Genomic DNA, 27,063 nt, shown 5'->3' with positions numbered 1-27,063 from the left:
AAAAAGTAGCATTCACCAGAAATTCACTGAGGAAAATAATTGTTAAAATTTAGAATTGAGCAAGTGGAAGCTAATGACTTTATGAGATAGCAAAATAAAATTAAACCAAAACAAAAGAATGAAAAATAGAAGACAGTGTGAAATAGCTCTTTAGAAAATACAAACAACTTACCTGGAAAATAGAATCAAGGGAGATAATTCAAAAATTATTAAACTATTCTGAATGCCATGATAAAAAAAGATCCTACTCAGAAAAAAACCTCCTTGATGTTCTAGAGTCAGAGGGTAAAATAGGAATCAAAAGAATCCATTTGTCATCTCTTAAAAAGAGATCCCAGGAATATTATAGTCAAATTCTAGAACTCCCAGATAGAGGAGAAAATATTATTAATATCCACAAAGAAACACAGTCTGGATTACACAAGATTCAGAAACGGCTGAATTAAATGAATGGAGAACTTAAAATATGAGATTACTACCAAGAATCATCTATCGAACAAAAGTGAGTATAATCCTTTTTTTTTGGGGGGGGGGGGGGAGAGGGGATGGATATCTAGTGAATTAGAGGATTTTCTAGCATTCAGGATGAAAATCAAGCCCAAAAAAGAATGGAAAATTTGACTTTCAAATACAAGACACAAGAGAAACATAAGAGGAATACAGGAATTTAATAAGGTTAAATAAACTGTTTACATGGGAAGATGATACTTGTAATTCATGAGATCTTTCTCATTATTAGTTCAGTTAAAAGGAGTGTGTGTGTATATATATTAGGAGCCAAGATTGTGAAGAGGACACATACTTCTTTCTGAGCTCTTCTACTACCCTGACATTAATTAAGAAATCCAGCCTCTAAAATAGTTCTGGACTGGCAGAATCCATGAATATTGGGAGTGCAGCAAATTATTAGCAGAAGATAATTTCAAAGATCACCAGAAAATGTCTGTTTTAATTGGGCATGAGCACAGGAAGAAACCAGGCACAGGCAGGGAGACAAGGCATGGAGGCCAGCACATGCTGAGCAGAGCCAGTATGGGGTGCAGTCTACCCAAGATTAGAATCTACCAGGAGGTCTCTATCACAATGTTGGCTACTCTACCCTGGTTGCAAACCCATAGATCAACAGAGAAGTTATAAAACATCCAACACAAATACAAAGGGTAAAAGAGAACTCCAAAGTGCCAGAGTCTCACGGGACCTGGTCACTCCCACCTGGCATGGAGAGTGAGTCAGCATGATCCCAGGGCAGCCATTGTCACTTCCTGGTCTGTAGAGGAAGCTTGGAACCTCCTTGCCCTAAAAGCAAATGCCAACTTTTTTTTTTTAATGTGTAAAAAAGCAAAACAAGCCCTAACTATAGACAGCTTCTGTTGTCAAAGAGACAAACTGAGGAGACTAAAAACAGATTGTCCCCAGATGAAGCCCCAAAGAGTGATATAACCTGATCCGTACTACACAAAGCTCTCCTAGACGAAATTAAAAAGGATCTTGAAAGCGAGTTAGGAGAAAAATGGAGTAAAGAAAGGAAAATTCTGCAAGAGGGTATAGAAAAGGCATATAACTCATTAGAAGAAAGATTTGCTAAAGTGGAAATAGAAAACAACTTCCTGAAATGTGAAATGGAAAAGGTAAAGAACTCCCAGGAAAACAGAATTCGCAAAAATTAAATAAATAAATAAATACTTAAGAAAATTTTGTGAAATGGAAAAAAATTCCACAGAACCAAAGAACTTATTTAAAAACTTAATTAGACAAATGCAAAAATAAGTAAATGAAGAAAATAATTCATTAAAGATCAGAAGTGAAAAAAACAGACATGAATGACTTGATGAGAGACACCAAGAATCAGTCAAGCAAAACAAAAACAAAAAAAAAAAAAAAAAAAAAAAAAAAAAAAAAAAAAAAAGAAAGAAAGAAAGAAAGAAAAAAGAAAAAATAGAAAAAAATTAAATACCTACTTGGGAAAACAACAGACCTGGGAAATAGATCTAGGAGAGATAATGTAAGGATTATTGGACACCCTGAAAATCATGATTAAAAAAAAAACCTAGACACTATTTTTCAGGAAATCATCAAAGAGAACTGCCCAGATGTTATAGAATCAGAAGGTAAAACAGCCATTCAAAGAATTCATCACACACCTCATGAAAGAGACCACAAAATTAAAACTCCAAGGAATATTATAGCTAAATTTCAGAACTATCTGACCAAGGAAAAAATATTACAAGCAGCCAGAACAAAACAATTCAAATACCGAGGAACCACAATAAAAATTTAATGCTTCCACATTAAAGAATCAAAGAGCCTGAAATCTGATATTCCTGAAAGGCAAAGGAGCTTGGAAAGAGCCAAGAATAAACTACCCAGGTACACAGAGCATTTTCTTCCAGGGAAGAAGATGGGCATTCATTGAAGCAGGTGGATTCCATTTATTTCAGATGAAAAAAAAACAGAACTAAACAAAAAATTTGACCTCCAAATATAGGCCTCAAGAGAAGCATAAAAAGGTAAAAAGAACTCTTGAAAACTTTATTTCTATTATAGGCATACATAAAGAGTGCATGTATAATTAATTTTACTGTTATAATATAAAAAAAGGAACTAGAAGTGGAAACAGGGTTGTACCAGAGAAAGGGAAAAGTGGAGATATAAAGAGGGAAATTACATCTCAGGACGAGGCAAAGAAAACCTCTTATGATTGAGGGAAAGAAAGGAGGGAGATGAAAGAAGGAAAGGGGATGAACATTGCATGGATCTTACACTCATCAGATTTGGCTCAAAGAGAAATATTAGACATAATTGGTTTAATTAGAATCCTCTCACCTCATTGAAAAGTGGGAGAGGAAAAGCAAAAAGGGAAGGGGTAGGCTAAATAGAAGGGAATACAGAAATAGTAGGGGAAAGGTATAAGAAAAGGGGAAGGACTCTAAAGGGGGAGGGCTACTTGAGGCAAATGGTGCCCCTAAGTTAAAAACTGGGGAGGGAGGGTAAGGGTGAAAGGAAAGTGAAAACTATTATTTGGGAATAATAAGATGGCAGAAAATACATAATTCATAGTTTTATCCATAAATGTGAATGAGGTAAACTCTCCCATAATGAGGAAACAAATAGTAGACTGGATTAAAAGCCAGAATTCTACAATATGTTGTTTATGGGAAACATGTTTAAAGCAGGGTGATACATATGGAGTTAAGGTAAAAGGTGGGATCAGAATCTACTATGCTTCAGGTGAAGTCAAAAAAGTAGGGCTAGCCATCCTGATCTCTGATCAAGCAAAAGCAAAAACTGATGTAATTTAAAGTGATAAGGAAGGAAACTATATCTTGCTAAAGGTTACCATAGATAATGATATAATATCAATATTAAACATATATGCACCAAGTGGTATAGCATCTGAATTCCTAAAGGAGAAGAGCTGCAAGAAGAAATAGACAGCAAAACTGTAATAGTGGGAGATCTCAACCTTGTATTCTCAAACTAGATCAAATCATGAAATAAATAAGGAAGAAGTTAAAGAGGTAAATAGAATACTAGAAAAGTTAGGTATGATAGATCTTTGGAGAAAACTAAATGGAGACAGAAAGGAGTACACTTTCTTCCAAATTGAAAACTAAATTGATGCCCATCAATTGGAGAATGGCTGGATAAATTATGGTATATGACTGTTATTGAATATTATTGTTCTGTAAGAAATGCAGGATGATTTCAGAGAGGCCAGGAGAGACTTACATGAATTGATTCTAAGTGAAATGAGCAGAACCAGGAGATCATTATACACTGCAACAACAAGACTATACAATGATCAATTCTGATGGACATGGTTCTTTTCAACAATGAGATGATTCAAACCAGTTCTGCTTGCTCAGTGATAAAGAGAGTCATCTACATCCAGAGAGAGTTTGTTGGTACTGGAGTATAGATCACAACATAGAATTCTCACTCACTCTGTTGTTGTTTGGTCACATTTTGTTTTCCTTTGCAGTTTTTTTCCTTCCTTCTTGATCTGATGTTTCTTGTGTAGCAAGATAACTGTATAAATGTGTATACATATATTGGATTTAACACATTTTGACATATTTAATGTATTGGACTATTTACTGTCTAGGGGAGGGGATGGTGGGAAGGAGAGAAAAATTTGGAATAGAAGGTTTTGCAAGGGTCAATATTGAAAAATTACCCATGCATATGTTTTGTAAGTAAAAAGCTTTAATTAATAAAAGTATTGGATTTTGAAAGGGAGAGAGGTAGCTATAGGACTAAAAACAGTATTTCTTATGCTTGAAGAATTATGATGCTAATGTTTACTTATGATTTGGGAAAAATGAACAAATTATATTACTCAAAGCTAACAACATAATTAAACCTCTCCCAAAGTCCCTTTGATATCAACACAATTGAAAAGATACATGTGTATATATTCATACATATATAAATATATATGTATGTACACATTTGTAAAACCATATATTTTTCAATGATTTTCCAAAGTACAACATTATGGTGCTTTAAAGTTTTAATATTACTTTAAAATTAATTTTAGAGACAAGTATCTACATCAAATAAGTTCAGTTATTCCAAATAGTATCATATTTTATAAGTTTCTGAGAACTCAGGTTTCCAAAAAAACTTAATTATTTGAAAGAAAATATATTAAAATAATAAAAATGTATATTAAGAAGTTATTAAAGTGAGTTTTTATATGCTTCCATCTTTCACTTAAAAGCAACATAATTAGTAATAATGCTTTCTAGCCATCCATAGGAACACAGAATCATATTCTTTGGGAGGTATCTAATAGGTCAAGAGACCAACTTTTTTTTTCCTAGTGCATGAAAATAAAACCAATCAAACAAAAAACTACCACATCCCTGATTAATGGTAGGTAACTCAATGTCCTCCTGAACAATAAGTTCTAGTGACAAGGAATCACTAGATAGTTAGGTAGAAGCAGTAAAAGTTGAGAGGATCTTAGAGTCAGGAAGACCTGAGTTAAAATCTCACAAAAAGACATCTTCTAGCTACAAGACTTAAGTCACTTAACTTCAACTTAAATTTCTTTATCTGTGAAAAGGGAATAACAATAGCACCTACCTTCTAGGATTAAAAAAGGTAATAATTGTTAAGTTCCAGGATCTGGTATATAGTAAGCATTATAAAAATATTAGTTATTATTAAGTTTTAATTTACTTATAAAGAACTCATAAGGAACTAAATTATAAGTCCTTTTAATTTCTACCCATTTATCCTAGGTATATTTTGGAATAAAAGGAATATGGCTTCACCCTATCCCATACCATATGGCAATGTTTCACATATTAAAGACACCTATCATATCCCTACTATGCCTTTGTCATTTACAAAGCTTTTAAATATTAGAAATCTTGAAACATAGAATAGAATTGAAGACCAAAACAATTGTGTTCTGACCAAGTATGTATAAAACACATTCATTTTCAATGAATGCACCTTAGTAGTACTGGATCCTATTGAAAAGGAGTGTTAGTGAACATAGGTAATCAACTCAATAAAAATTACCAAATCTTTTTCATATAGTTTTAAAACTAGATCTTACCTATCATTCATTTATTTTAGTGTATTTACTTAAGTCAAAGTGTAAGACTATGTATTCCTATATGCTTCCTACCTTCATTCAGGTCACTAATAAAATAGTGAGCACGACAGCTCAAGAGCATCTCACTGGGATCTTAAGATTTAGTCCTGGAAGGGACTTCAGAGATCCCCAAATCTATCCCATTCCCCATTTTACAAGAAAACTGAGTAACACTAAAGTTAGGATTTCCTTAAGGACACAGAATTAGTGAGTACCTTCATGAAGGATTAGAACCCAGGTTCCAAACTAATAAATTGGGGATATGTTTTAGATATAATTATCCTAGATGTAATAATATGTCTTATTGTATCACTATGGAAAAAATGATGAGAAGTGTCCTACCAAATAATAAAACTAGATAGAATTGAAACTCAAGGAATGGCTGAGCTGAAAAAAATAGTCTTTAATGGTTCATTATCAACTTATAATATTTCCAGTGGTATATCCTGGGCATCTATGGTTTATTCTGTTCTAATTAAGATTTGTATCAATGATTTTCATCAATAATAATTTTTTAGCAATAAAGTCACACATGACATGTTTTTAACAGGTATAGATTACACAAAGTTGAGAGGAAAAGCTAACATCAGATCACAGTCAGGATCCAAAATTTTGTAGACAGTCTAAGGCATTGGACTAAATTAAATAAGATGAAATCCTGTAAGGATAAATGGAAAGCATTATGCTGGTGTTCATAAAACAACTTCAAAATACAGAATAGAGGAATCATGATTAGACATAGACATAGAGGCATTCAGTTTATCTGAACAATAATTATAATTATAAAAGACCCAAGAGTTTTAGGAGCTACAATCTCAATATGTGCTAGCCATGTGACATGATAGGAGGGGGAAAAAAAAAAAAAACGATTAACTTAACAAAACTTTGGGCTACATTTTGTAAGTACTGCCTTTGTGAGAACTTGGGACTACCACTACCACTACTACTACCACTACCACCACCATTACCAAGTGCTCCTGGCAGTGATAGAATAGTCCCTTTATAGCAGAGTTTCTTAGACTTTTTCCAATTGAAACTCCTTTTTGCCCAAAAGGTATATAAACTAGGTATATAAATCATTCACTAATAATAAATCATAATTTCATGACTCCTCAAATTCAGTTACATAACACTATGTCGGGTTGTCACCAATAATTTAAGAAGCTTTGCTCTATACTATGACCTATTCAGATTACATCTGGAATATTACATTGTAATCTAGGTGTCTGAGACATTGTAAATTGCAAGGAATCTAAAGGGGCACAAGAAGAATGGTGAAAGAATCTTGAGAAATATGAAGATCATTCCAAGGAATCAAGAGTATTATTTCACAGAAGATATTAGAGCGGTTAGTTATTTCCTTCTCCAGTGGATTAAAGCAAATAAAAACTAAGTGGCTTGCCAACCGTGACACAGCAAGTTTCTGAGGTGACGTTTGAACTCGTTTTCCTACATCAGGCCCAGTGCTTTAAACACTGAATCACTAAGTTGCATTCATTGGAACTAATTTGTTATATCTAAAATATACTATTAAATGTCAAGCATAAAAAGGATAACTGAATCACAAAGAATATATTTTTCCTTGCTCTTTTTTATTAGAAAATGTTATGCTTATCAGGTCCCTAGTAATAAAAAATAAATTTAAAACTTAAAATCAAACATATACTGCTATCATCAATCGAACTGCATAATACAAAGTGGCAGTTATCCCCTCTGAAGACAAAGCATTGACTTGGCAAAGCCAAAAGTCTTCTCTAACACTCAGGCTGAGATAGTATGAAATTTGGCTTTAGAATTAGAGAATTTGGCTTTAAATTTTATCTTATCCCTTTGACATTTATTCAAGAAATGTTTGGCAAATCACTTGACCTCACTAAGACTCAATTTCCTTAAACATAAAATGATAGATTTGAATTAAAGAATCTTTAAGTTCAACCAGACTGACATCTTTTTCTTTAATGTGTAAGGGTTCAATTTATATAGATGTAGGTGCTGAAAAATTGTCATTGGGTCTTTGCCAAATATATCAGTCTTATTTTAATCAAAGGAAATAAATTATTTCTTTACTAATATGTTCATATGTAAAATTAAAATATTTCTATATTTGTTCCAAGGTACAAAGTAAAACCAACAACTCTAAAAAATATTAAAATAATGGTTCAGAACAATTTGATATCAAGTAAACAAAATATCAATTTTGGAAGTAAGAATAAATTCATTTTAAATTGTGTATTCATTATCCAGCATTAAAGTATTCAGGAGATTAGTAATTCAAATGAAATGTCACTTTTATTTCTACCTAAGTATTTAACATGCCTGGATTACATCACTGCCTTCTCTGGCTAGCAAAACATACCTACATTCCAAGCCAGCACTTCTCCCTTATTGTTATCAATAACCACATAACTTAAATATGAAAAATCACAGACCCCTTGCTTTCTAATATTGTAGAGTTAATAAAATAAGTGTTCTAAAGGGGCAGAGATCTAAACATTGATCTTGGTAGTCTGCCTGGTTTCTAAACATGAACCTAACTGGAACACCCTCTCATCAAGCAAACCAGATTATAGCCAGGAATAATAATATCTCTATGGTCTAAGTAGGGAAAAGGGGGAAGCCTGAGGACTTATCTCTTTGAACATAGTACATTTAGATTTTTCTTCTTGATTCCCACTCTATCTGGATAGGTATCTTTGATTAATAAATTCAACTGGGAGGGGGTTGAGTAAGAAGCAAGCCATGATGTATTAAAAAAAAAAAATCCTAATATTAAATAAGGTAAACCAAACTGCATGGGGGTGAACTTTAAGTAATGAGTCTGGATTTAAAAAGTGGCAAAAATGACTAGATCCTGTTAAAGCAATTCTGACAAATCTTTCCTGGCTACTGGGAACCTAGACTCCAGAATATCTATGTTTGATTGATTAATCTCACAGTGACAATTAAACAATATTGACATATTGAACAATGACTTGCAAGCCTTTTCTCTAATCCTGTAACCTTTTTGAACACTGGAGTTAACTAGTTTTCTTTTTTTTCTTTTTCTTGAATATTTTATTTTTTCTTCTAATTTTTATCCTTTCCCCCCTTATTTAGTAGTTTAATTTCCACAGTTAATGTTTAAAATCAGTTTTTAATGTTCTTTTTAAAAACCGAGTTCCAGATTCTCTATCTTTTCCCTCCCCTCCTCCCACTGAAAAGACAAGCAATTTGATAGAGGTTATACATGTGTAGCTACAAAATATTTCCATAACAGGTTAGTTGTTAAGGAAAATGAAGACCAAATACAAAAACAAAACTTTAAGAAAAATAAAGTTTAAAAAAATATGTTCTATTTGTATTTAGATACTATCAGTCTTTCTTGGAGTATTTCTTGGAGCATTTTCCCTCATGCATTAGTTAGAGTTCTATTAGGTCATTGTCTGGCTGATTATATCTAACTCATTCATAGATGAGCATATAAACAACATTGTTGTTACGTAAAACATTTCACTTTGACTCAGCTCATGGAAGTCTTTCAAGGTTTTTCTGAGAACATTCTGCTCATCATTTCTTATAGCACAATAGTGTCTCATCATAAGCACCATACCACAATTTATTCAATCATTCCATAATTGACAGGCATCCCCTCAATTTCCAATTCTTTCTCCCAGAAAATAGCAGCTATAAATGTTTTTGTACATATAGGCCCTTTCCCTTTCTTAAAAATATCTTTTGTAATACAGACCTAAAATAGTATTGCTAGGTCAAAGGGTAGCCCTTTGTGCATAGTTCCAAATTGCTCTGGAGACTGGTTGAATCAATTTAGAACTCCACTAACAGTAAACTAATGTCTCATTTTTCTAACATCCCCTTGGCCATTTTTTTTTCTTTTCTGTCTAATAGGTAGGAGGTTGTACTTCAGAATTTTTTAAATTTGAATTTCTCCAATCAATAGTGGGTTAGAGTATTTAAATACACACACACACACACACACACGTATATATATATATATATATATACGTGTGTGTGTTTGTATATATAGAGAGAGCTATAACTACCTTTGATTACTTCATCTGAAAATTATTTAAATCTTTTGATTATTTATCAATTGGTGAATGATTCTACTTTGATAAATTTGACTCAGTTCTCTATATGATTGAGAAATAAGGCCTTTATCAGAGAAAGTTGCTTCAATTTTTTTTTCCACAATTACTATTGCCAATTGTTTTCCCTTCTCTCATAACATATTTATTCTATGCTTTCTGTTCTTTCACCCTTTTAAAAACTGTTTTGCTTCTGTTTATTTCCATCCCTATTCTCTCTTCCCTTCTATCCCTCCCACCCCTTTCTCTTGTCTCTTTCTTTCTATCTTCCTGTAAAATAAGATTGTGTTGAATGTGTTTTTTTCCTCTTTGAGCCAATTCTGAGGTAAGCAAGGTTCACTAACTCTCCCTTATATTCACCCTTTCCCCCTCCACTGTAAAAAAAACTTCTCCCCTCTTTCATGTGTGATAATTTATATCATTTTATCTCTCCCTTTCCCATTCCCCTCTCATCCCTTAATTTTATTTTTTTAGTTATCATCTTTTTACTTTCAAATTGCAACTAGGAATTCTATATATACTCCTTTTTATTTCATTATTATAGGTTTTTATTTACAAAACATATGCATGGGTAATTGTTCAATATTGCTCTTGCAAAACCTTCATTCCAACTTTTCCCCTCCTTAGCCCCCACCCCCTCCCCTAGATGGCAGGTAGTGTCATAAATAGTAAATATGTTAAAGAATATGTTAAATCTAATATATGTATATACATTTATACAGTTATCTTGTTGCATAAGAAAAAAATGGATCTAGAAAGAAAGAAAAAAATACCTGATAAAGAAAACAAAAATGCAAGCAGAAAAAGTGGAAATGCTATGTTGTGGTCCACATTCATTTCCCATAGTTCTCTCTATGGGTATAGCTGATTCTCTTTTACTGAACAATTGGAACTGGTTTGAATCATATCATTGTTGAAGAGAGTCACGTTCATCAGAGTTGAACATTACCTTCTTGTTGCTGTGTAAAATGATCTCCTGGTTCTCCTTATTTCACTTAGCATCAAGTCATGTAAATCTCTCCAGGCCTCTCTGAAATCATCCTGCTGGTAATTTCTTATAGAACAATAATATTCCAATATTCATACACCACAATTTATTCATCCATTCTCCAGTTGGTGGGCATCCATTCAGTTTCCAGTTTCTAGCCACTACAAAAAGAGCTGCCACAAACATTTTTGCACATGTGGGTCCCTTCTTTAAGATCTCTTTGGAATATAATCCCAGGAGAAACACTGCTGGATCAAAGGATATATACAGTTTGATAACTTTTTGAACATAATTCCAAATTGTTCTCTAAAATGGTTGGATTTGTTCACAATTCCACCAACAATGTCCCAGTTTTCTCACATCACCTCCAACATTTGTCATTATCTTTTCCTTTCTGCATTAATTTCTTTCTTATTTATTTTGTAGCCTGATTTATCTAGTTCTGAGAGAACAAGGTTCAGATCCCCCACTATTATGGTTCTGCTATCTATTTCTTCTTGCTGTTCTCTTAACTTCTCCTTTAGGAATTTAGTTGCCATAGCACTTGGTGCATATATGTTTAGTATTGATATTGCTTCATTATCTATGCTACCCTTTATCAAGATATAGTGCCCTTCTGTAGAGGGCTGAAACTCTTGAGTTGATGCACTGAGGTCAGGACACCAGAGCACTTGAGGCTAACTAACAATTGGACAACACTCTATGGGCATATGCTTGGAAAAATGGCCCTTTCCACTATCCTGTGCTGGCTCAATGATTGGTGTATACAAAGGATTGTAGGAGGGACTAGGGGGTGGAGTAAGACTAACCAGGATCACTTTTTGCGGTGGATAAGGAAGAAGGCAGTCTTGGAGATCCTATTTCCATCCCCTTCACTTATACTCTAAAGACCAAGAATAAAGACTAAGGACTTTTGCTTATCTTGACTCTGGCTGATTCTGAGGTATCCTGGGTGCTAGTGTGGTCATCACACTCTTCCTTATATCTTTTAATTAGGTCAATTTTTGCTTTTGCTTGATCTGAGATCAGGATGGGTACCCCTTCTTTTTTTGGCTTCACCTGAAGCATAATAGATTCTGCCCCAGCCTTTTACCTTTGTTCTATATGTATCTCCCTGCTTTAAATGTGTTTCCTGTAAACAACATATTGTATAGGGTTCTGGCTTTTAATCCAGTCTGTTATCTGTTTCTGCTTTCAGGGAGAGTTCAGCCCATTCAAATTTGTGGTTAAAACTACTAATTCTGTTTTTTCTGCCATCTTATTAACTCCAAATTATACTTTTTTCTTTCCTTTTCCCCTTTTCCTCCTCCCCAGTATTTTACTTATGAGCACCAATTGCCTCAAGCAGTCCTCCCCCTTTAGAGTCCCTCATCCTTTCTTATACCTTTCCCCATACTAGTTCTGTTTTCCCTTCTATTTTTCCTACCCCTTCTCTTTTCCCCTTTTCCCTCCTACTTTTCTATTAGGTGAGAGAAATTTCTCAGTGGAAACAAATATGTCTAATATTGTCTCTTTGAGCCAAATATGATGAGCATAAGAGTCACACAGTGTTCATCCCCCTTCCTTCTTTCCCTCAATCATAATAGGTTTCCTGCTGGCCTCGAGCCGAGAAAGGGATTAAAGGAATTAGAGTAGGCAATGAGGAAAACAAACTATCACTCTTTGCAGATGATATGATGGTTAGAGAACTCCAGAGATTCTACTAAAAAGCTATTAGAAATAATTCATAACTTTAGCAAAGTTGCAGGGTACAAAATCAATCCCCATAAATCCTCAGCATTTTTATATATCACCAACAAAATCCAACAGCAAGAGATACAAAGAGAAATTTCATTCAAAATAACTGTTGATAGCATAAAATATTTGGGAATCTATCTACCAAAGGAAAGTCGGGAATTATATGAGCAAAATTACAAAAAATTTCCACACAAATAAAGTCAGATTTAAATAATTGGAAAAATATTAAGTGCTCTTGGATAGGCCAAGCGAATATAATAAAAATGACAATACTCCCTAAACTAATCTATTTATTTAGTGCTATACAAATCAGACTTCCAATAAAATATTTTAATGATCTAGAAAAAATAACAACAAAATTCATATGGAAGAACAAAAGATCGAGAATCTCAAGGGAATTAATGAAAAAAAAAATCAAATGAATGTGACCTAGCTGTACCTGATCTAAAACTATATTATAAAGCAGCAGTCACCAAAACCATTTGGTATTGGCTAAGAAATAGATTCTTATCTATTTTTGTATGAGGATGTATTCTGATGGAAGTGGATTTCTTTGACAAAGAGAAGATCTAACTCAGTTTCAATTGATAAATGATGGACAGAAGCAGCTACACCCAAAGAAAGAACACTGGGAAATGAATGCAAACTGTTTGCATTTTTCTTTTTCTTCTTGGGTTATTTTTACCTTTTGAATCCAATTCTTCCTGGGCAACAAGAGAACTGTTCGGTTCTGCACACATATATTGTATCTAGGATTAGATACGTATTTAACATGTATAGGACTGCTTGCCATCTGGGGGAGAGGGTGGAGGGAAAGAGGAAAAAAGTCAGAACAGAAGTGAGTCAAGGGATAATGTTGTAAAAAATTACCCAGGCATGGGTTCTGTCAATAAAAAGAGACTGGAGGCCATGAGAAGTGCCATGAGACTGAGGGCCACAAGGCTCGAGGCCATGAGACTCGAGGCCATGAGACTGGGGGCCATGAGACTGGGAGCCATGAGACTGGAGACTACAAGATTGGAGGCCACGAGACTAGGGGACCATGAGAATCAAGGCTACAAGACTGGAGGCCACGAGAATCGAGGCCATGAAACTGGGGGCCATGAGACTGGGGATCATGAGACTGGAGGCTACAAGACTGGAGGCCACGAGACTCGGGGCCATGAGGAGTGTCTTAAGTCAGCTTAATTGAAAAGGTCAATTTTTCCCATTAAATTACACATTTGCTATAAAGAAAAAAAAAGAAAGAAAAAATTAGGAAGCACCAGTGTGGAGAGTGGTCTAGCAAGTTGATAAGGCAGGTATAGTAGGATTGGCTAGCAGCAGCCAAGGCCCAGTTGAGGAACAAAGAAGAGCACTCTTGTGAGCTACAGATGTTTACCAATCCTTGGAAAGCAGTCTGATTATCAGAGGTTAAACAAGTGTACAAGATCTGGGGAGATTGGAACAGTTTAGATCTAAGCCTTTAGAGAAGAAGAGGTAGGGAATAAGAGGGTCAAATTGGTCAGATACTTTAAAATCTTTGATAAATCAGTCAATAAACATCTATTAAGAGCTAAGTGTCAGACACTGTGATATGAAACAAACAAACAAAAAAAAAAATCCTGTCCTTGTCCTCAAGGAATAAATTAATAAACAAAAAGCATTTATTAAGCTTTTAAAAAAATCATAATAGGTTTCCTCTGATGATATATGTATATATATATATATATATATATATATATTTTTTTTTTTTTTCAAATACTGAGGAGCCTTTGATTTTTTAAGGGGTAATGTGGCTCCTCGGTATTTGAATTTTTTTTTCTGGCTGCTTGTAATATTTTTTCCTTTGGGTTGATAGTTCTGCAACTTAGCCACGATATTCTTTGGAGTTTTAATTTTGGGGTCTTTTTCAAGAGGTTTTTGATGAATTCTTTCAATGGCCATTTTACCTTCTGATTCTATGACATCTGGGGAATTTTCTTTGATGATTTCCTGAAAAATAGTGTCTATGGAATTTTTTTTTTCCATTTCACAAATTCTGTTTTTCAGGAAGTTGTTTTCTTTTTTTCATTTCACAAATTCTATTGTTTAAGGAGTTATTTTCTTTTTTATGTTTCACAAATTCTGTTTTTCTGTGAATTGTTTTCTTTTTCCCTTTTATCAAATCTATCTTTTAATGAGTTATATGCCTTTTCCAAACCCTCTTGCAAAGTTTTCTTTTCCTTTCTCCATTTTTCTTCCAACTGCTTTTTAAGATCATTTTAAATTTCTTCTAGGAGAGCCTTGTGTGGGGATCAATTTATATCACCCTTTGGGGCTTCATCTGGGACCATCTGCTTTTAGTTTCAGGATTTGAAATCTGTTTGTCTCTTTCACCATAAAAACTGTCTGAGTTCTCTTTGCTTTTTTACTCATTTAAAAAAAATGTTATGGTCTGCCTTTAGGGCAGGAGAGATTTTCCAAAATTCCTCTAAAAGTGGCTGTGGCTACACTGAGTCTATGCTGACTTACTCCAGTGCTGCGTAGGCATGGCCAGGTCCCATTAGATCCTGACATTTGGGGGTTCACTATTTACCTTTTGTGTTTGGATTGTATGTTTTATAACTTCTCTGCTGATCTACTGCCTTGCAGCCAGGGCAGAGAAGCCAATATTGCTGTAGATTCTCGCTCCCCCCTCCTCCCTCCCCCACCCCCATTCTCTGCTTTGCAGAACTCCCGCCACCCCAGGACTCTGCACTGCGTTTGGGATCTGTGCTCAGCTTGCTTGTGCTTGGCCTTCCTCCCTTGGTCCCGGATTGAAACAGATTTTTTCTGGGGATCTTTGAAATTATCTTCTGCTGGTAACTTGTTGCCATCCCAATATTCGTGGATTCTGCCAGTCTAAAGCTAATTCAGAGGCTGAATTTGTGAATTAGTCTGAGGGCTGAGAGAGAAGTTCAGAAAGAAACATGTGTTATCTCCAACATCTTAGTTCCAAATCTAATAATTTTTGGTTAAGTTTAAATCAAAGAAATGACATTTTGAGATAGCTGATTTAACATATTTAATGTTTTGATTTTTGTTTGTATGTGGCCAGGAGGGTAAATATTAAATATAACTGCATACCCTACATGTAAATTCTTCTGTGAGGTATAAACTAGTTGGAACATCTTCTTGTTCTTGTGACTACCTTTGGTTGTTGAGGAAGAAGTTAGATTAAGGAAATATGCTTTGAAACAAAAACAAAAGAAATAAATACACATTACAAAAGGGGGAAAATCATTTATAGGTGAATGACCCTATCCTACCCAATTCTCCAATCCATACCTCCAAAAAAGCTGTAACAGTTCCTCTAGCATGATCCACATTCCTTAGGCTGTCCTTTATATTACAGTATGATAGTAGCTACAGTATGACAGTAGCTGTAGTAAGCTAGAGACTTTGAGTTTAGCCTAGAGCTAAGATAAAATGGAATTAATTAGCAAGAGAATTTTTATATAAACAAACTGCTTATAGTACTTCAATAGCTAAGAATCTGTGTATGCAACTGTTTTTTTTGTAAAATTCCATTGCATGTCAAGGGGCTCAGTCTTGATTAAGGGTGTGTGTGTGTGTGTGTGTGTGTGTGTGTGTTTTGTTTGTTTTGTTTTGTTTTGTTTTGTTTTGTTTTTAGTATTTTTTAAGCAACATAAACCCCTTCGTTAGTCTCATGAAGCCTATAAACCCCTATTAGGATATATGTTGCTAATAGTAATGATCATAGGAAATGCTAAATTTCCATTATGGATTAACAGAAATTGTGATTTTTTTCCCCCAGTTGTATGTCCTCAGATTTCATGAAATCTATTTATAGCCTACATAGGATCCATGTGTCCTGAATTAAGAATCTGTATTCTAAATGATCTCTATGGAAGTTTCTACTTTCTTATCCTATCTTTCTTTGATTCTGAAAGAATATCTTAACAAGACCTAGGTTCAAATACAACCACAGAAAGTACTTATGTGACTCTGAACAATTTATTTTATCTGACTGGGCCTTAGTTTCTTTGTCTGTAAAATGAAAAAAAAAAAAAAAACCAGTCCCTGCTGACAGAGCTCTATTGCACTTAAATTCCCTCTCAGTTGTAAAATTATGGTCTATGAATTTATTAATTGATTGATTTCTATCCTGTCTAGAAAATAAGTGGCTTAAGGCAGCTCATGATGAGAACTGTTTACCAGCTCTGCTAAGATGAAATTGTAGCAAAATATAGTAGAAAGAAGACTATACTAGGATTCCTTGGGCTAACTGAACCATATTTACCTCTATTTCCTATCTGTGTGACCCTGAGCCACTCACTACATTTCATCTCCTTATATGTAAAGTGAAAAGATTGCATTACTGAAGATGACCTGTGAAATTCCTTCCAGCTCTGGATCTATAATGCAATTACTATAGTACTACTATGCCATAACGTTGGTAATAAATGAAAGCTAGAGGAAAATTATCATTGGCCTCCTTAGAGTATTTTAATGGAAATTAACAAGCTACGCATCTTTTCAAGAAAAATGTATAAAATATGTGATATAAATAATTATCTGTTATACCAATGATTTAACCAATACAATTAAATTATTATTGGAATACCTGAGCATCTAAGTTCATATTCAATGTCTAGGTTCCTTTTATTTACCTCTTTCTTAATTGGAAAAAAATATTATTTTATTGATCATTTTAACCTATTTACTAATAATTTCTAGTTGTTTTATGCTATCAGTTACTTTTGTAAAATAATTTCAAATCAATTAATTTTAGTGTACCATTTTTAAATAAAGTATTCCTCAATTTAAATTACTATCAAGGATATATAAAATGATAGGAATACTTTGAAGGTATTAATCCAAGAATGAAATTTTGTGAGCAGTACCAAGTGTGTGCTATTGCTGAATATCATGTGCTATCATATAAAAGGAGAAAAATACATGTATTAAATTCCTAACTTGCAGAAGCAATTTATTTCCTCTCAAGTATTCTTCTTTGTTGCTTTAGAATGATTTAAAGTTGATAGGCTTCTTGCTCAATACCTTTCCTTGCTTCTAAAATCCTCCCCTTCTTCCCACTGTCAGGATTTCTGTATATAACTCATCCCACCTACTTTAAAATAGTTAAATTACACAGTCACAAAGCACATAAAGTACTAAGAAAGGAATATTAAAGAAAAACACTTCACAAAAGTATAACTCTTATCTATATAGTAGTACATTAAATGTAAACTATACATTATGAAATGTTTTAACATATTTATAAATAGTTTTCATATTCATATTCTTTTGATGATGTTTGAAAGGGAATTTATTTATTTATTTTCCTTCATAAGGCAGAGAATCTATTTTGATTTTTGGAACTTAAGAACAAAGCTTCTAGGTAAGGCTTCAGATGATAAATGATCAGGTTCAAGACTGCTGTGGATATAGATCATAGTGACATAAAGGTGATATCAGAGCTAAAAGAGGTGAAATAAACTTGGCATTTTGATCCTAAAAGAAATATGCTTATGAGAAATTATTGTTTTTTCTATTTACAGTCCTAAGTTGACATAAAAAATGTAAAAAAATAAATATCACTAATGATTTAAAAGTCTTTCTTGGGGTCTTCGTGACAATTTTATTGTCACAAATTTAAATTACTAGTTTTTAGATCAATAGCCTAATGCTACAATTTTAACAATTTCCAATAAAAAATGTGAAATTTAAGTAAGTGTGTAACACAGAATAAATACTATACTAAAGCCAGCTTTACAAGCAGAAAGAATTGTCACTGTAGATTATGCAAATAGAGAAAAGCTAGGCAAAGACATTTGTCTCCTATCTTCACTCCACTTCCTATTCATTTGCCAAAATGTCTGAAACTCCACTATTAGAAAATTATTGCTCTATCAAGACCTTACATTCATGCTATTTTAAAATTTGAAAATCTCCTGTTGCAATAACATGTTAGGGCAACACAAATCATTAAATACTATTGTTATTAAATTATAAAATTAGAGTCAGTAAACTCCTTAGAAAAAGAACCAAGGACAAATAAGTTTTTACAAAAGAGAAAAACTTATCCTGTTGATTTGGGAAGAGGGGGGCCTTGGGCATTTGGTGGAGACAAGACACTGCATAAGGAAAAATTACGTTTGGCTAGAAATTATAAGACACACTGAAGAGAAATTTCACATAATGCATAACTTTGCCTATGATTAACTCTTTATGGTCTTTTCTATGTCTCTTAGGTAAATATATAAATTTACTATAATTATAATAAAATAGCAATAGTGAACATTAATTTAGCACTTTAAGGTTTACAAATAAGGTTTCATTTGACCTTCTCAATAATACCTGTGAGGTACTATAATTATTTCCATTTTATAGACAAGGAAACTGAAATGCTTATAATCTAGGTGGCTTGCCTAGAGTCACATACCTAGCAAGTGCCTAAGATGTGATTTGAATGCATATCTTCCTGAATGTGGATTCAGTGCTCTCTCCATTGTGCCACCCAAATGAATTCAATAATTTAATCCATGAGTATTAAGTGACCATCATGTGGTAGGCACTCTGCTTGCTATCAGGTACATAAGGCAACCTCAGTTCTCTAAATTTGTGATTAAACTTGCAAAATCTTTGTCAAACTATTTGTCAAACTGTTCCATTCGAAATGAAGTTGCATTTTATGATTTATCCCATTTTAATGAATTACAAGTGACAATTGACCATTTCTCAATGAATACAGCTTCTAAATATGAGGGAATCAATGACTATCCATGAACATTGTTACAACTTTCATTTTATTTCAAAGAACAAAAAATTATATTTTCTTTGTGTTGCATTATTCTGGTTTGATTCTCTTATGGTGATCTTGTCAAAGTATTCTGTTAACTTTTTCCTCTACCGTCACTAATGTCTGCAAGTTGGGTGACAGACTAATTTGGCCTGGTGTGACACCAATTAGTGATTTCTTTTGTGGTAAAGTCCTTATGTCAACTAGGGAAATTACTTTTACAGGATTTTTGAGTCCTTTAAAAGAGTGATGTTTTTCTAAATGAAATGAGAAATATTCTCTGTGAAATTTAATGATTGCTGAGTAGCAGCTTGTTTTATCTGCAAGCTTTCTCTTATTACTGTTTTCATGTTACTGATTAAATGGTTCAGTTTGAAAAAGTCTTCTTATAATGGATCTTTTAAGATATGTGCTCCCACACACATACACAGACCAGCTTTAGTTGTACACAATAAATTTATTTCATCCATATAAAGTAATTTATGATAGGACATATACAGTATAAATGGACCCTGTCATTCTGTCCTTAGGACTATAGATTCGGCTCTGAAAAAATCCTTAGAAATCACCTTTTATTTTGCATTTAAGGAAACCGAAATCCAGAGAGTTTGAGTAATCAAGGTCAAACAAGTAGTAATAGACAAGATTTGAATTTGGATCCTCTGACTCCAAATTGAACACTCTCTCCATTGTACCATACTGTATTGAAGAGTACAATACTCTTCAGTATAGCTCATGACAGGTAGGTGGGTGACTCAGTGAATAGAACTGGGTTTGGAGTCAGGAAAACCTGAGTTCAGATATGACTTCAGACATGTACTAGCCATGTGATCCTTGGCAAAATACTTAAACCAGTTTGCCTCAGTTTCCTCAACTATAAAATAGATATAATAGTGCTTCTTTTGAGGATCAAATGGGATTTTTGTAAAGCATAAAAGACAATGCCTGGTACAAAATTAGATGCTTGTTCCTATCTCCCCACTCTGAAACTCAAAAACATATGATACATAAATTATTTATAGAGACTAAGCATCAAGTAGGATGTTAGTCTGGCCATATCTTTCCCCTGCTCAAGAAGTTCCAATAAACTTCTTATTGTACCCAGGATGTATAGCATTCATTTGTTTTCTAACCTTTCACAACCTGACTCCTTCTTACTTCACAGATTTGTTTAACCTCATTCCCTCCAAATATTGTACAATTATAAAAACTGATCTACCTGCTTCACCTCTTGTCTCTTTTGTATACTTAGTTCCTGTCCAAGCCTAACTCAGGTGCTTCATCTCAAGGCTTTTCCTGATCACTATTTCCCCTATCCCCATTGATTACTTTCCCCTGTCAGGAAGTTATTTTGTATTTAATTCATATGTATTTTGCATTTTCTTAATAATGATTGTAAAGTGATGTCTTTGTGCCCATTCTTAATTGGTTCCAGAATCTACCAGAAGTGGCAAAAAACAAGCACCAAACAAAAATTTCCCATAAGGAAAACATCTGCAGTCCACAGCCTAACTCTCTCTCTCAACACCAAATTTCCCAAAGGGGAAAGTGGGGATTCCAGCTGTGGAGAAACAAGCCAATACAACTTGGCTCCTCCCTTCTTGACCCAATTCAGTTTCTGAGAGGGATTGTGACCTTTATCTTCTACCCCCCACTGCATACTGCCCTAGCTTCTTTGTGGGGCTAGATGTGGAGGGGGAAGCTATGGTCCCTATACAGGGCTGCCAGGAGTCTTGGATCCTCCACCTTTGCCTGGGCTGCTACTGTTTGTGCCACCACCACTGCTCCTGCTACTTCTCTTGCTGCTGAGTAAACCTGCCACTTTGTGCCCCTTCCATTTCTAGTGTTTTAGGAGCTGAGAGGCTATATGTTGAAGCCATAATCCTGCAAGAGCTGCCATGCAACTTACCTCCAATATGCATAGCTTCAGCCTTATGGGCTCCAAACTGACAGTCTTGCTGGGGAGGAGCTATCTACGACTGAAGGCAATAGCACCTTCAGTGGAGGATATGCAATAGCCCTGGCCAGCCTCCCATCCCTACTGCTCAATCAAGACAGTAACCAAATGCAAGTAATGCTGAGCTGTATCAAGTGCAGACATTTTGTTTCTTTGTTTTTAATTCCTTTGTTGAAATGTATCAAATACTGTACTGAGTATCACTTTAAGAATTAATATCTGCATGATACTTTGTTGTTTTGGTTATTGTTGAGTTATTTTAGTTGTATCTGACTCTTTGTAACCTTATTTCAAGTCATTTGTCCTTCCCTTCTCTAGGTCTTGGGTTAATTGTCTTACTCAAGCTTATCTGCACAGCCATTTGCATAGTACTTTGGATTTGTAAAGTGTTTTCCGTATAGTCCCGTTAGATACTCATTTTACTGATGTAGAAACTAGGACTTGCAGAGGTGAAGTGTCTTGTTCAGGCTCATATTCCTAATAAGTACTTGAAGAGGGATGTTAAATTTCTGATAAATTATAAGCACTCTGAAAGCATCTACTTTTTATTGACTTTTTTCAGTAGTGTCCATCAGGCATAGTAGGAATGTCTACTTTGTCTCTCCTTGGTAATTAAAAACAACAATAAAATTTTAAAAATTATACAACACTATGTGCCAGGCTAAAGGGTTTATAAATATCCCGTTTGATTTTCATGATAATCATGAGAGCTAGGTGCTGTTATTATCCCTATTTCTCCCTCCTCTCCCCATTTTTCTTCCCTCTCTCTTTTAAATTCCTTTTGGAACTCTTCCAAGAGAACCTTTTGAATTTTTCTCCTAGTTTGAGTTCACATCCTCCTTTGAAGCTTCATCTGAAGGCATTATGCCTTTGCTGTCTTCTTCTGGGCTTCTGTTCTGGTTTTCCCTGTATCCATAGTAGCTCTCTATAGTCAGAGCTCTTTTTGCTTTTTTTGTTCAATTTTAAAGATTGTCCTAAGATGCCTTTGCAGGGTGACAGGGCTTCTTACTGACTGACCTGGGACTAGTGCTGCAAGCTTTTCCACTTCAGTGAGTGGTCAGGCAGGTCCTGCTTGTTGTGCTGAGTTTTAGGGACTCACAATTTGCCTTCTATGGTATACTAGAGGTCTCACTGTTGATCTGGCTTTCTGAACCACAACAGAGTAACCAATGCTGCTATATTTTGATTTACCAGTCATAGGTTCAAATCTTAACTCTACCACTTTAGGAAAATTATTTTATGCAGCTGAATATTAGTTTAGGCTTATAGTATCATCCACTATGTCTAAATCGTGTACTCATATTGACCTTATTATGGGATGGAATGTGAGATGTAGGTCTAGGCTGAGTTTTTGATATATTATTTTCCAGTTTTCCCAGCAATTTTTGTCAAATAGTGATTTCTTGTCCCAGAAGCTATGTATAGTTTGCAGGATAATTAAATACTAGATTGCTATAGGTCTTGATTATTATGTTGTGTGTATCTAATCAATTCCACTGATCTACCACTCTGTTTTTTAGCCAGTAGCCAATGGTTTTGATGACTCTTATTTTATAAAATAATTTTAGGTCTGGTATTGCTAACCTGCCATCCTTTATACATTTTTCCATTAAATCCATTAATCTCTAAATATCCCTGACCTTTTTTCTTCTACATGAATTTTGTTATTATTTTTTCAATATCTCTAAAATTTTTGCAGTTTGATAAGGCACTAAACAGGTAGACAAAGTTGGGCAGAATTGTCATTTTATTACATTAGCTTGACCTCCCATGACTGATTGAAAATTTTCTAAATGTTTTATTTATGTGAGAAGTATTTTGTAATTGTGTTCATGTAGTTCTTGCGGTTGTCTTGCCAGGTAGGCCCACCAAGTATTTTGTTTTGTCTACAGTAATTTTAAATGGAATTTCTCTTTCTAGTTTTTGCTGAAGGGCTTTGTCAGTAATATATAGAAATGCTGGTGATTTGTGTGGGGTTTTTTTATATCATGCAACTTTGTTAAAGCCGTGGATTATTTCCAGTAAGTTTTTGAATGATTTTCTAGGATTCTCTAAGGATATTATCATATCTTCTGCAAAGAGTGATAATTTTTTCTCATTACCATTCAAATTTCTTTCATTTCTTTTTCTTTTATTATTGCTAAAGCCAACATTTCTAGTACAATATTGAATAATAATGGTGATAATGGGCATCTTTGTTTCATCCCTGATCCCACTGGGGACATATCAAGCTTCTCTCCATTACAAATGATGCTTACTGTTGATTTTACACAGATAATGCTTATTATTTTAAGGAAAATGATCTTTAGTTCTATGCTCGCTAATATTTTTAACTGGAATGGGTTTTGTATTTTGTCAGAAGCTTTTTGTGCATCTATTGAGATTATCACATGATTTCTGTTGGTTTTGCTATTGATATGGTCTATTATGGTAATAGTTTTTCTGATATTGAAATAGCCCTTCATTGCTGGTATAAATCCTACTTGACCATAAATTATTATCTTGTTTATAAGTTGCTGTAATCTCTTTTCTAATATTTTATTTGAAATTTTTGCATCAATATTCATTAGGAAGATTGGTCTGCAATTTTTTTTTTCTATCTTGGCTCTTCCTGGTTTAGGTATCAGTACTATATTTGTGTCATAGAAGGAATTTGGCAAAACTCCTTCTTCACCTCTTTTTCCACATAGCTTACACAATATTGGAATCAATTGTTCATTAAATGTTTGGTAGAATTCATTTGTAAATGCATCTGCCCATTGAGATTTTTTTTAGGGAGTCAATTAATGAATTGTTTGATTTCTTTTTCTAAAATGGGACTTTTAAAGTAATTTATTTCCTCTTCTGTTAATCTGGGCAATTTATATTTTTGTAGATATTCATCCATTTCAGTTAGATTGTCAGATTTGCTGCCATACAATTCAGCATTCAATTTCTTTTTTGTTGGTAATAAGTTTCTGATGTTGCTAATAGGTTTTTCTCTTTACTTTTTCTAATCAAATTAAGCAAAGTTTTATCTATTTCATTGCTTTTTTTTCATAAAACAAACTCTGTTTTATTTATTAATTCAATATTTTTCTTAATTTCAATTTTATTAATCTCTATTTGCATTTCAAAAATTTTATTTAGGTATTTAATTGAGGTTTTTTAATTTATTCTTTTTCCAGCTTTTTCAGTTGCATGTCTACTTCATTTATCTTGTGGCATCTCTTTCCAAAGGAAATGACTACTCTTTCAATGACTATTTCTCACTTTATTTCTAGAATATTTTGGTAATTTTACTTGATGATCTCTTGAAGAAAGCTACCCAAGCTCTTTTTTTTTTTTTTTTTTTTTGGTCATGCCCTTCAGGTAGACCAATAATTTTAAAATTGTCTCTCCTGCATCTATTTTCCAGTTTGACTGTTTTTCCAAAGAGTTATTTTACATTTTCTTCCATTTTAAAAATTCTTTTTAGTTTTTTGACTGATTCTTCTTGTCACATAGAATCATTAGCTTCCCTTTGCCCCATTTTAGTTTTTAACGTATGATTTTCTTCAATTGTCTTTTGTATTTTTTTCTTTTGGTTGATTCTACTTTTTGAAGGTATTTTCTTCAGTGATTTTTTTTTTGCATTTGACCAATTATATTTTTAAGGAAAAGCCTTCTTTTGCCAGGCTATTGACTCTTGGATACCTCTCATTTTTTCTTCTACCTCTTTAGTTACTTTTACACTTTTATGAGTACTTTCAAGAAACCTCTTTGGACTTCAGACCAATTCATATCACTCTTTGAGATTTCCTCTGTGGCTATTTTGTCCTTGTCAGAGGTAATGTTTTGGTTTTTGATGCCACCATTATAACTTTCTACGGTCAAGGTTATTTTCTTTTTCTTGCTCATTTTCTTTCCTTTTCTTTTTCTCTTTACTCCTTATTTACTTTTGTTGTTAAGCTGTGTTCCTGGGGTAAAGGGAGCACTGTCCCAAGTTTTCTATGAAACTTTGAGCCTTGACTTTGAGCATAGCGCCTCTCTTGTGTTTGCAAGGGTAGCTTTGCCTACCTCTTTTTTAGGAAACCGACTGGTTTGCCAGAGTTTGCCTTCTGAGTTGCCACTAGAAGCTGCCTTACTGGTCTGCTTCTCTATTGAGCCAAGACCGAGGCTCTCCATTGCTGATTTGCTGTGATTAAGGTTCACTAGCTTTCCCAAACTCAGTCTGAGCTAGGCTGATTACCTCTTTCACAGTGTGAGACTGTTCTTCTAGAAGTACTTTCAGTCTATCTAAGCTGGAGAGTGTTTTCATTGCTTCAGACTCTGTTCAGAGACTCAGTTTCATGTGTTTTTTGAGGGAAATTGAGTTTCCTGTCTTCACTCTGACATCTTGGCTTCCCCTTAGAAATCCCCCTTTTTCCAGTTTTCATTTATTATTTATTATCATTTATTATTAATGTCTCATAGAGTCATTGGCTTCTACTTGTCCAATTCTAACTTTTAAGAATTTTTTTTTTCCTTTTCCATTTGACCAATTGTACTTTTAAGGAATTGTTTTTTTCATTAGATTTATATATTTCCTTTTTCATTTTGAAATTTTTACTTTTTAAGTAGTTGTTTTCCTTTTCCAAGTTGCTGACTCTTTTTTTCATAATTCTCTTGCATCATTTTTATTTTTTTCCAAATTTTCTTCTACTCCCTTACATGTTTTTAACTCCTCTTCAAGCGCTTCCATGACTTCTTTCTGGACTTGCTTGCTTTTCTTTGGAGTTCTGTGGCTTGTTTTCCTCTTCTGAGTTTGTGTCTTCATCTTCCCTTTCACTATAATAAACTTTCCAAGGTCAGATTCTTTTGTTGTTGTTGTTATTGTTTTTTAATAGCTCATCAGTTTTGACCTTTTCCCTTACTTTTAAATTTGAGCCTTGCTTCTGGGGGAGGACAGGAAGAGGCACTATCTCAGGTTTCTTTTGTAGGGAGCTGCAGACCTGGCTTCACTATTGTTGCTCTAAGGTCCACAGGTGATCCTCCTGTCTGGTGCTGCACAGAGGAGAACAGAGGAGAGAGGGGTGTGTGCAGTGGGGAATTGCTAGCATTACTGCAAGTCTGGAAACTTACCTGGTTCTAAGTTAGAGTCTTTGTGCTGGTTTCTGTCATGGCCTGAGACTGGTAGGATATATTCTGCATTTCTACAGGACTACCTTAAAGCACATGATACTTTATAGAGCAGGAATCTATCCATTCCTTTGACTGTTCTTAGACAGATGGCATTGGCTTTTATCTCCTCCACTGTGCCAAAATGATTATCTTTAACTGGTATGCTGAGGTGAGGATAGCTGCTGGCTTACAGGGACACTTTAAATCCTGGACTGTGTTTCACTTTTGCCTGACATTTCTTATTGATTTTCCAAGTTTTGGGGGCTAAAATATTGATTCACCCCGTCTTTTTGCTGGTTCTGCTGTTCTAGGATTTGGTTCAGGGCATTATTTTATGATTATTTTGTGGAAGAGTTATGGTGATTTCTTGCCTATTCTGCCATCTTGGCTTTTGGAAGTGATGGATTATTTCAATCCTAACTTTTCTTTCAGTTTTTAGTAATTTAATCCTCTGATCTAATAATCCTAAGAACCTGATGATTGTATGTGTTTATGTATATTTGAGCTTATTTAGTTATTTGTTATATATATTCTGTCTTTAATTTCATTTTGTCATTTCTCCCCAAAGTCCCCTAATTTGTATTGCTATAAATTGAAATTAATTTATTTACTACATGGCATTTCCTATTGATTTTGTAAAATTAATAGGTCATTATTATATAGCTACAATATATTCAAACCTACAGGTATTTGCAATTTTTGTAGTGTGGATATGACTACTCAGATAACAGCCCTACATTTTTATAAACTGTTTTTAAAATTTGCTGTGGTAAAATTACCCTATGGCAATTGTGGTTA

At 34.0% G+C, this 27,063-nt stretch overlaps 1 protein-coding gene across 1 annotated transcript in view; it reads left to right on the top strand.

Moving 5' to 3' along the window:
- The window catches only part of CDH12 (cadherin 12), a 969,321-nt gene that overhangs the window by 208,895 nt on the left and 733,363 nt on the right, over window positions 1-27,063 (top strand). The gene's annotated exons all lie outside the window — the stretch shown is intronic.

The sequence above is a fragment of the Antechinus flavipes genome, chromosome 1, assembly GCF_016432865.1.
Source record: "Antechinus flavipes isolate AdamAnt ecotype Samford, QLD, Australia chromosome 1, AdamAnt_v2, whole genome shotgun sequence".
Classification (NCBI taxonomy): Eukaryota; Metazoa; Chordata; class Mammalia; order Dasyuromorphia; family Dasyuridae; genus Antechinus; species Antechinus flavipes.
This window is presented reverse-complemented; position numbering and strand designations above follow the sequence as displayed.